Below are 12,861 nucleotides of genomic sequence, written 5' to 3' on the forward strand. Positions count from 1 at the left end.
CTAAGCTTCCTAAAACACAAATGTGTATGTGATTTGCATTTTCTCCAAGAAACTTTTAACATTCCACAGGGTAAAGCCAAACTCCTTAGCTTATTTTTCATGGCTCCCCACACTCTAGCTAAAAGCCATTACTCTAATGTTTATGTCCCATTACTTCCTATCTTCCACTCCACATGTAGGAATTCTGTTCCACCTGCCTAAGATATTCTTTGCTCCACAAATCAAGCCTATTTCTTCCTTACACACTCCATTCTTCCCACTTTGTCAAAAGCCTGATCATTACTCTTTTTTAATTTATCTTATCTTTAATTTTTATGAAATAAAACAAGCATTTCTATAATATAGTACAATAAAAAAGAAACTGCAAGTCTACTAAACATAACTCTCTATTCTTTTCAAATATTTAAGAAAATTATCATGCAAATTTTCCCCCTTTTTTTCTTCTCTCCCTCCTACCCTAGAGATGGCTACCATTGAACATAAATGGATATAAATGTAAAATTATCCTAAACATATTTCTATTTGATAGTTCTTTCTCTAGATGTAGATAGTGTCTTTCTTTTGATATCCTTGATATTTAATTTGAGCATTTATAATAAACAAAAATACTTATTCAATCAAAGCCATTCTTAAAGCAAGATTGCTGCTACTGTATACAATGTTCTCTTGGTTCTGCTCATTTTTGCTCTTCATTATTTTGGGCAAGTCTTTCCATGTACTTCTAATGCTACTTAATCTTTTCTTGACTAATCCTAGGTCTTCTTGATGATTACATAACTAATTTGTTACTTAGCATTATGCTAATTTGATTTTTTAAATTATTCTTCAATGTCTTCCTTTCCCAACTATATCCTTTGAGCACAGGGATTTGTTTTTTTAATCCCCATTGCCTAACACCAATATCCAATCATAGCTGGCATTCAATTCATTGATAATGAGAAGGAAGTATTTATTAAACATACATACTTTGGGGTAGTTGGGAGTCTAATGCATAGATTGGAGAGGGAGGGCTTGAAGTCAAGAAGACTTCCTGAATTCAAATCCCACTTCAGAAATTTACTATGTGTGACGCTGGACAAATCACTTAACCCTGTTTGCCTCAGTTCCTGTCAAATGAGAAGAAAATGGCAAACCACTCCCATATCTTTGCCAAGAAACCCACAACAGGCTCCAAAGAGTGAACTGAGTGACTGAAGTGACTGAACAACAATACATGCCTTAATTGCATTATGGGCCATGAAGGGTATTAAAAATGGATATAGCATCATTCTGTTCTATAAAAATTCCTGATCTAAAATATCTGCCCACTCTAAACCTGTATACATCCTAACCTGTGGTAAAATCTCTGTTTATTTAACCTTTGAATAGAACTTATAGCTTTGAAATAAATGGTAATAGATTTGATCTAGAGATGCCTAGTATGAGGCAAATGTTCATTCAATTCAATTTAATTAAAAGAAAGCACTTTTTAAAAGTAGTATTTTCCATGTGCAAAAATGTTTGTGGCAGCCCTCTTTGTAATGGCAAGAAACTAGAAACTGAGTGGATGCCCATCAATTGGAGAATGGCTGAATAAATTATGGTATATGAATGCTATGGAATATTATTGTTCCATAAGAAACGACCAGCAGGATGATTTCAGAGAGGCCTGGAGAAATCTACATGAACTGATGCTAAGTGAAATGAGCAGAACCAGGAGATCATTATGCACCACCACGACAAGACTATATGATGATCAATTCTGATGGACCTGGCTCTCTTCAACAAATAGATGATTAAAACCAATTCCACTTGTTCAGTGATGAAGAGAGTTATCTACACCCAAAAAGAGAACAGTGGGAACTGAGTGTGGACCACAATATAGTATTCTCACCCTTTCTGTTGTTATTTGCTTGCATTATGTTTTCTTTCTCAGTTTTTCTTTTTCTTCTCCCTTGATATGATTTTTCCTGCACAAGATAACTGTATAAATATGTATACATATATTGGATCTAACATGTATTTCAACATATTTAGCATGTATTGGACCACCTGCCAACTGGGGGAGGGGGTGGGGAGAAAGAGGGGAAAATTTGGAACAAAAGGTTTTACAATGGTCAATGTTGGGAAAATTGCCCATGCATATGCTTTGTAAATAAAAAGCTTTGATTTTTAAAAAAAGTCTTTCTTTTTTTTTACTGTCTCTTGAACTCAGTCACTTACTAATCCTAACCCAGATCCTGAATCCCCTCATACCTAAGTTATTATAATTATCTCCTAACTAGGTTGTGACATTGAGTCTCAGGGTTTCAAAACTTATGCTATTTTACAGACTAGTAAAATATAGAAATTATCTGCCTCAGACTGTTCCAAACTCAGTAGTATGTGCTAATTAATTGTACCTTGAGTGGCTATGAAAGATATTGTCACTAGAAGCCTGGGGTCACTGGTATCTCTGAGAGATCAGGATTGTGCCACTGCTACTTCTGGCACGGATGGATGCAGTCTCAAGGGAATGGAAAAGCAAAAGCCATACTGAGCTGAAGGCAGGCAAGAGTACAAAAATCATGTCTGGGCAATACTGCTGTTTTAATTGTCAAAGGCTGCTGTTTCAGCAGAAAAGGGAAATCCTAAAAGTCAGCAAATGACAGCTGACAGGAGGTAAAGCAAGAGGGAATCTTATTAGCTTTCCCCTGCTCTCGTCTTCTCTCTAGAACTCTGTTTTTTAAAACTTTTCTTCCTCAGAAACAGTTACAAAATAGCTGCAAACTCACAGCCTTCTGGGAATCTAGAATTGAGAATTGGTGGGAAACAAGAGAAAAACTTCTTATATCAAATTATATCTACTTTTTTTTCCTCCTTAGTTGATGAGTTGATATGAAACACCATAAACACCATATGATTTTTTTTTCACACCTGAAAAGATGGTCAGTTCAAGAGTAAGGATTCTCATCTCTCCTCAGACATTTTTCTTGTCTTGTACAGAGCCACCTCTAGAGACGCTCAGGGCTAAGGACCTCCTAGACTAAGGCCCCTCAAATTGCATCCCACCTCCACACCACAACATTTTTATTCAAATAAAATCAGATTAAAAGAGCCTGGGGGAGGGGAACAAAAAATACATCTCAGGATATGACTAGTATGTTCAAGGGTAAAGGCAAATCTCACTCTTGTGGCTGGCAAACTAAGGGTGGGAGGTGGTTAGGTTGATTTTACAAAAAGGCCCCTGGAGTTTTGAGTCATAGCTCCCCTGGCTAGGAAATAAGAACTCAGGAATTTAAGATTCCTTTAACTGGATGAACCCTCCCATTGTATGTTTTTTCAAAATACCATTGGAGGTTCATCATTCTTTCAGTAAAGAATAGGTCTACACCCTGGGTGTGAAGTTGGGATGTACATAAGGCCCAAGAATCTCTAACACAGGAGTTCTAAACCTGGGTATGATGCATTTGTTTTTTTTTAATATGTTCATAACTGTATTTCAGTATAAATGATTTCCTTTTAAATCCAATATATTTATTTTATTTATTTTCCAGTTTTCTGAGGAGTCCATGGGCTTCACCGAACTGCTAAAGGGATCTATGGTACAAAAACTAATTCCTACTCTAGAATCAACTGGGTATTTGAGCAAGAATTCTCATTAGGACTTGATCAGATCTGGGAATCCCATGCCTGTTCTGAAACATTTCCAGTCTAGGAAATCTGGGAGAATGAATGACTGGGTCCCTCATGGGGTGCCATTATCATCTTGGAGAATCATGAGATGTTTAAGCCAAATGTTTTCTGAATCCAAAAGCCTACTGAAGCCAGCTCCTAATTGTCAGTTTGTTCCTTAGAAATTAACAAACACTAAAAATGCAGGCTTGATGTATTGAGTTGCTGATTGTGGTAGAGAAAATATTACTAATACAGATTATATTTGGAAGTATGTCATGTTTTTTTAATAAACAAGCCAGTTGTTAAATATTTACCAACATATGGATCACTTAGTAAGAGAGGAAAAAATACTTCCATCAAAGGTTCCTGAGCCTAGGACTTGCTGTCTCAAATCCACAAAGGACCCAGAAACATCTATTGCCTAAGGCAAATGACTCCAAATCCCCTTCTTGTTCTAATCTTACACCTAGGATGAGCTCAGAGATGGCCAAAACTACCCTAGAGTTTTTAATAAAGGTTAGTCTTAATCAGAAAGCCTCAATTAATCGATATAAAAGTGAGTTAATATTAGGATGCATTGGAAGAAGATTGATACTGAGGCAGGTCCAGAGGCATGGAGTTTGTATGGATAGTGCCACAGGTTAGCTCCACAGGGTCAAAGCTAAGAGATATTAGGTTAAGTGTTAGGGAGGTATTGGAATAGAGAAAAATGATTTTAACACATGGTCAGCAATATCTGGATACAATCTTACCTTGTGGAACATTTTATGAGAGCAAAGCTCCAAGCAGGGTTCAATTTCTCTCCCAGTCACCATTAGGCAATGTTTGGTGCCAGCTAGCCCCAAAGGTTTCTAAATTGTAAAGAAGAGGGTTCCTGTGGGTGATGTTGTGGGGGCCTGTGGATCTGTACTCTTACCACATCCCATCTGTTCTCTTGCATCTGTGGTTGTTCAAATCCTCAAAGTATTCTCACGGCTTAGAGCAGCCAACAATCTGTATTATTCACTGCCTCACAGGGAAAGCTCATCGTTTCTTCCTATCCCAAGCATGCTTTGTTGTTCTTATCCTCTGCTTTCTAGAGACATTAGTGTGCTTGGTTCAGTCCTTACCCTTATTTACCTATCTGGCATTTGACACCATGAAATATCCCTCCTTCTTATGTCTTCTCCTCTTTGGCTTCCATGACATTAGACTCTTGCGATTCTTTTCCAGATTACTAGACTTCCTATTCTGCCTCCTTTTCTCTCTTCCCATCCCTTGCTGACACCTTTAATTATCAATGTTCCTCAAAATTCTGTTCTAGGCCATTTTGTGTGTATGTATATGTGTTTACACATGTGTGTATGTATGTATGTATATATGCCCCTCCTTTGTTCAGTTCATCAATTACCTGTATAAAAAAAACCTCAATTTTTATCTGTTCTTCCAACTTTTCTCTAAACTTTCAGTCCTGCATTCCCAGTTTCCTGATGAATAACTGATAGTTTTATCTCAATGCTTTACTGTAATGTCAAAATCAACATTTCTAAAACTGTATTCGGCATCCTCTTCCTGGAACAAATAATTTCCCCTTTCATCTCTCTTTCTGTTCATGACTCCACCACTCTCTCAGATTACTATGTTTAGAAACATCTTTGGTCTTCCCCTCTCTCTTACATATCCAATGAATTACCCAATCCCTACCTCCATGATATCTTCATCTCCTCCCAACCACTCCTCCTGGAATCTGCCCAGCTCAAGACTCTCATTTATTCTCATGTTCACTATTATAATAACCCACTCACTAATCCATCTGTATCCAATTTATCCCCTAACAGTGAAGGTAGCATGACAAAATCAAAAGGAGACGGGTTTGGGAATTAAAGTCCCTGAGTTTAAAACTTGATTCTAACATGATTTGTTACCTCTCTGAGGTTCAGTCTCCTCTTCTGTAAAATGAGAGATTTCTAAGGTCCCTTCCATCTCTATCTTCATATCAGTTCTAATGTTATTTTCCAGTCCATCCTTCACACAACTATCTAAATAATTTTCCTAAAATACCATTATGATTATGTCACTTCTCTATTAAGAAATCTTTAGTCATCCTTTATTGCCTACTAAATAAAGTATAAACTTCACACTAGCATTCAAGGTCTTTCAGTTATTGTTTCAACCTATCTGCCTGACCCTATCTCATACCAGATCCCTCTACACAGCTCCAGAGAGGTTCCCCCCATCTTTTAAAAAAATTATTTTGGTTTTTACTTGATCTCTCATTTGTATTCATGGCATCCCCAAAATTTTGAATGGATTATTACCTCTTCATATCAGTCCCTTTCTTCAAATAAGGCCTGAGTCAAACTCACTTCCCTATAACTTTCCTTCATACCCCACCAGATCCTTGGTCCTCTACCAGATGGAAATGATAATTCTTTCTTCAGATTTCTGATCTCCCTTTACCTGAACCTCTTCTTTGTACTTCTATTTCTCTTTGTTATTTGGGTACTTGTTTTCCTATTTGATTTTATTTAAACTACTTGAAAGCAGGGCCTGTCACACTTATCTTTATGTCCTCAACATCTAACACAACACTTTGGACATGATAAGAACTAATGAGTATTTATTGAATTGTTGAAACATTCATGAGGGAGGAAATCATTTATTCATTAGCTAAACATATGTCTTTTTAAATGTCATACACTTTAGTCTGTCAGTTTAAGGTTTCTGTTTTGAGTTGTAGTTTATATTATTTAATAAAAAGATGATTTTTAAGAATATAAAGCCAAAGAAAAATATAATTAATGAGAATTAATTAACTATATTTTCTTTCTTACCATGACCAATGGATGTTGTTTGTTAGTTCATTTGCTTGTTTTTGTCTAGGCTTATTTATTTAGACCATATTTGAGGGAATGGAGAGATTGGGGACTTACTCTCCTGTGACCAGCTTTCTAAGCAATAATTTAGTGAAGTAAGTTGAGTGGAGGAGATACCATTTCTCAATTGGTACTAAAAAAAGAAATACAAAAATCTAGGACTTGTGCTTACCAAAGTCTGTTTAATCCTACTCTCAGAAGATAAGACTGTACCTTTCCTCTTCTGTACATATCCTTCAGGTCCCAGGACTTTTTTGAGGCTCCCATCATCCATTTTAGTCCATTTGTGCAAATATAAATATAGAGGAAAGAATTTACAAAGAAACAAACAAACCATAATGTGTTGGTTTTTTTTTTTTATCTTTAGGACTATCCCCTAGGAACTAGATTAGAGTCAGAGACAATGTGCCTGTAATGGACAGGCTGTAGTGGATTTGGAGTCAAAGAAACCTATATTCAGATTCTGCCTCAGAAGTTTACAAGCTTTGGGTTAATAGACAATTCCCTTAACCTTTCTAAACTTCAATTTCTTCAAGTTTAAAATTATTTTAATAATACCTGCAGGATCTGTCTCCAAAGGTTTGTATGAGGTTCAAAGGAAAAATCATATATATATATATACATACACACACACATACATATAGGTGTGTATAGTATACTATAAAATTTTAAAATATTTAATATAAATATTTGCTATTATTATTGTTGTTATTGTTGTTATATCTCAGGTTAGTATGCTCTTTCCTTCAGTAAATAAACTCCATACCTATTATGTTATATTATAATTATATAATATAATGATATATTATATAATACATATAATTATATAATAATGTAATAATTATACTATATTATAAGTAAATTATAATCTCTATCAATATTTCATGATGAATCCATTTTCTAAGGTGGTACCCCAATGAAGCAAGCACCACACATCTGGAAACCGTGTATTAATGCATAGACTTAGGACAACAAATGGTCAGTTTTCTTTCCCAGTACCATACGAAGACTTTCTTAATACTAGAAATGATGAGCAGCTATGTGCCAAAGTAGAGTAGCTAGACTGAGAAAGAGAAAGACCTGAATTCAAATCTAGCCTCAGATACTTATCAGTATCTGTTTGTCCTTCAGCAAATCATTTAACCTCAATCTGACTCAGTTTCTTGAACTATAAAATGGGGATAATAATAACTAAAACAGTACAGTTTGGAACATAAATGCTTATTTTCTTCCTTTCTTAGGAGTCAGTTGTTTTTAAGACACTGATTATGGAATATAAATGGAACAAAAACTCTCATCTCCCAACAAAAATAGAGTCTTGACAAGGACTGTTAGACAACATAAATCTAGTTCATCTTCACTCAAAAACTATAAGATCACATTTTTTCAGCATCCTTTAACAACTTCTGACATGTTACAAATAAGTGTTATTGATTTGATTCTATATTAAGCATTTACTTTTCTGTAGTTAAAAGGAATCTGATGAGTAGGATTTCTTAATAGGCCATACAAAAAAGTATGTACTTGGGATATGAAGAATTAAATTTCTCATGAGATATGACCAATAATAATAATAGTTAATGTTTATAGGTTTAAGATTTACAAAGAACTTTAAATATGTCCCATTTTATCCTCACAACTTAGGAGGTGAGAACTATTATTATTCTCAATTTAAAGATGTGGAAACTAAGGTAGAAAGAGGGTAAATTATTTTCCAGAATCACACAGCTAGTGTTTAAGATCAGATTTCAGATCAAGTCGTCTTCATTTTAAATTAAGTGTTCTATCACTGTATTTAACATGTATAGGACTGCTCGCCATCTGGGGAAGGGGGTGGAGGGAGGGAGGGGAAAAATCGGAACAGAAGTGAGTGCAAGGGATAATATTGTAAAAAATTACCCTGGCATGGATTCTGTCAATAAAAAGTTATTTTTTTTAAAAAGTGTTCTATCACTGTTCTACCTAATCTGGGGCTTATGGCAAGGCAATGAAATTTGGATTTCCCTCCAGGATACCTTACTATTAGCCACAGAATATTTTTTAGGTGAAAAGATGAAGGAGAAAAGAAATGAGGCCATACAAAAAGTAAGACAAAGACTTCCAATTTATAGAATTAACTAAAACCACAGCTTAGTACTCAAAGGATGTGCAAAATGCCAGTGGCATTAATAAGGAGACTACTTGAGCCGAATTGCCATCTTGTTATACTATTTTATCTAGTTTACGATAGGAATCTACACATAGGGGAACTTTCTTTTCTGGACTATGGTGAGGTAAAAAGAAGGAAATGCCCCCTGGGAAATGTTTCTAATGTTTTTTTCATTTCTTGTTGTGTTACAATGAAATGATTTTTAAATGATTTTATGCTTTACCTAGATTTTGTCACTGTTAACACAGTCATGACCAATTATCTAAACTTGATCTATTTTGGTGGTCTCCAATTTTAGAATATGATGGGTACTCTGCATTATCGAATTATACTTAATACCCTGATTTTAACCCAATAATTCAGTCATTTCACAATGAAGCAGAAAATATGCTACTTAGTGACAAATGCAAATTGTCCAATCCATTTCTACCCTCCTCATTTTATAGATGAGGAAACTGAGGTCTAGGAAAGTTAAGTGGCTTATGCAGGCTCACACAGGTAATATCAGAGGTAGGATGTAAGCCCAGGTTCAGACTCTATAGAGTCAGGATTCCATGCTAGTAGTCTAAAATGATTTTTTCCCCTAATGCATGAATCCAAGTGGCTTGTTTTAGAAGCATTTAGTGGAAATCTTGTTAATCACAGGCATGGTGGCCACAGTAAGTCAAGGGAAGACAAAGAGTCACCAGCACCTACATTAAAATCTCAAATCTAATATTTATTAACTGCATGACCCTCAGTAAGTCACTTAATCACTCAATTTAATTTTCTTATAAGTAAAATGAAGTTGAACTAGGTAATCTCTATGATTTTATATAATCCCAGCGAATACATTTCTTGTATGAAACAACATTATTTTTTCATGCTAGGGTGAATAGGTGCCAAGGTTACTCATGAATTGGTGAAATGATGTCTTTATTTGGTATCCCCCAGACAGTTAAGATTCAGATATTAAAGAAATGTTTTATCAAGACATAGACTCAAAATAAGTGGCCAAAGATGCAAGAAATTTACTGCACTTTATGAACTTCCCAAAAAGATAAATGGCAAAGCTGAAATCTGAAAATTAGCTAATGAACTTCCCATTAATGACAAGAAGTTGTGAGCAAATTTAAAACCCTCTTGGTTAGAGTACATGAGTTGCAGATAGTATAAAAGGCCTACTAGGAGTAAATATGAAACACAGTGTTCTTCCTAGCAGCCAAAGATCTAATTTTATCTTTCTCTTCAACAATCAGTTATCCAGGACCAACATTCTCTTCCTTCAGCAACAACCCACTGCTTCATTCAAGCAGCACAGGGTCAAGAAAAGTGGGAGTTGTTACCTAACTAGCAAAGATCAAAGGGCAATGAGACCCTAATGAACAGAAAAGCCCCCTCAGGGGCCTGCTCTTGACCTTATGGATTTGCTTGAAGACACAGTTCTAGAAGTTTTGTGCTTAAATGGTTGTGGGTGTTTGATGACCACTTTGTTAGTGCTCAGAGCCCTCAGAATGCCTCCGTAAAGCTCCTGTTTAAACTCCCAGAAGGAAGAGACTTCAGCCCCTGCTCAAAGGCTGTTGAAACTGCTTCAGAGAGCTATGATCAGTTGCAGTACCCAAGGAGCAATCAGACCAACCTTACTGCTCAAAGGCCTTGGGGACCCCCACCCAGGGGAGTCATGTTGTCAAGGCATCTGCAGCTGAGTGCGGGACAGGAAGTGCACTCCCAACTCCTGAGGACTGATCCAGTAGAACCTGGAGGTAGAATAGAGTAAAGAGACAAGAAGCTTCTGTGGAGATGAGGAAAAGTGGTCCTCTCAGGTCCCTCGGGGAACTCCTCTTGTTTGTGCCACTAAAGCCTAAAAGAAGTCAACTTTTTGATGAAGTCCAAGTTAAGCCTAATGATTACCAACCCACTAATGGAGTCGTTTCTTAATTGGCTTCCCTTTTTAGCAGCTGAACAAGTTTAGCTTGTTAATATGCCTAGAGTTCAGGAATATGGGGAGTAAACATTGATTCATTCCCTTATGGAGTGACTGGACAAGTTGCTTTAATTTCTAATTAAATATCCTACTTTTAACTCAGCAATTCATAGGCATTTAAAAACAGAATAGAAAACATGCTATATATTGACAACTATAAATTGTCCAATCCAATCTAATCATTATTTTACAGGTCTGGGGAAGTTACGTGACTTAGCTGGAGTCACATAGATAATAAAGGTATTGAGCTCTAAATCTATGATCTTAATATGATCCCCTGACTTTTTTTTTTTTTTGCTGAGGCAATTGGAAATAAATGACTTGCTCAGGTTCACATAACTAGAAAGTGTTAAATGTCTGAGGCCAGACTTGAACTCAGATCTGTCCTGACTTCAAGGCTGGTACTCTATCCACTGCACCACCTAACTGCCCCCATCCTCTGACATTTTTATACTCTATTTACTTGCTGTCAGCTAGTAATGCCTAACCACTTGGTTAACTTCCATTTAAAAGTCTGGCTTTAACACCTATGGCCTGGACAAGTAACCTAATTTCTATATGTCCAGTCAATTCACTTAAACTGTAAGTTGCAGATCTTGATCTGCATTGGTGGAAGGAGTTTCCTCATATGGAAGCTCCCTAGAAGATCGAATCATAGTTCCAAGCCAAATCAAACCCTATTTATATATGTATTCCATATATCAAGCAGTTTACGAGTGACATTAGATTTTTTTTGTCTTCTGTACTAAAAAATAAATGCAAAAAGCAAAGCAAAAGAGTACTTTGCAAAGATTACATAGCAAAGGTTTGTTCTAGTAAATTGGGTGTTTACACAGCAAGATGATTGTGTATATTATAATCTGTCTGTCTCAAAGGCTTCAGGACAAGTGGTGGACCCCCATCACCCCTTAAAATATAAAATGATACATATGAAAGACCTATTAGGAATTTTCCAGTGGTTCCATTTTATAATGAGATGGCTTGTATATATGAAGCCTGGTAAAATGGAGGGTTTGGGGGAGATTTTGTCAAAAAGGAAAATCAACCAAGCTGTCATGTTTTTACAATTCAGAAAGTAGTTTAATGTGATACTTAACACAAACTAAGCATAAGTCTTTAAAGACTCGGGTCTCTGGATTCTGGTACTTCTAATATCACCAGGATATCTATCTTAAATAAATTACTTAAGAAGGTGATAGCCAAGAGGAACCCATAATTTTGAGTTAAAACCCAAGTAAATATACACTTCAAATTATATATTTTAAACATCATTTTTGTTTTATGTAAACAACTTATTTATCCTATTAAAATTAATTTTCCATGAAAAGAGAAATCAAGATCATATCTTAATTCAGAGAAGCAATCTGGTTTAGGGAATAGAGAACCGGATTTAGAATCAGGAAGACCTACTGACAAGACACTGGGCAAGTCATTTAACTCCCAATCTTCCAACCAATTCTCTAAGAATATAAATGAGGAATGAATTTTCTCCAGCCTTGTGGCACAATGACTAAGTACTGTACTTTGAGTCAAGATAGACCTGAATTCAAATCTCATATCTGACACTAAGCTGTGTTCCCCATGGAACTCAGCCTCAGTTTATTCACATCTAAAATGGAGGGGATAATAGTACCTAATTCGCCAGTCTACTATGAAGATCAAGTGAAATATGTGCAGAAGCTTCACAAATCTTAAAGACCTATTTAAATGCTATTTGTGTAGTGATGGTGGTTGTGAAGGAGGAAGAAGAGGAGAAGGAAAGGGAGGAAGAAGGCAGGAGGGGGAGGAGTGGAGGAGGAAAGAGAAGGAGAAGGAAGAGGAGAAGGAGGGGAAGGACGAAGAGAAAGGGGAGAAGGGGAAGGAGTTGCTGCATTGGTACAAGGAGTTCCCATAGTCTAAGTTCTTCTACATTGAGGAAATCACTTCTGTACCAACAAGATGATTTAATTAACCACAAGACTGATTTTCAGATCTGAAATTGAGACACTTTTTTTTTCAGATCTACAAATAGAAGATTGGGTGGTCCTTAGGTTTCGCTATTTGTATAAATAGGATAGACCATTCACAGGTTTAATTGGGTTTTTCATTAGCAGCATCGAATTCTCTTGTTCTCTGAGGGCACAATCGGTGACTGGTTGGCATTTCCCTATTCTCACTCTCCTAATAAAGGAAACGGGATAAAAAACACTTCTCCCCCGCCCCCTTCTCAAGCAGTAGTTAGTTTCAGATATTGTCTTCTTGCCTTCTCCCCACCCCAA

This window comes from Antechinus flavipes, chromosome 2, assembly GCF_016432865.1.
Source record: "Antechinus flavipes isolate AdamAnt ecotype Samford, QLD, Australia chromosome 2, AdamAnt_v2, whole genome shotgun sequence".
In the NCBI taxonomy this organism is placed as follows: Eukaryota; Metazoa; Chordata; class Mammalia; order Dasyuromorphia; family Dasyuridae; genus Antechinus; species Antechinus flavipes.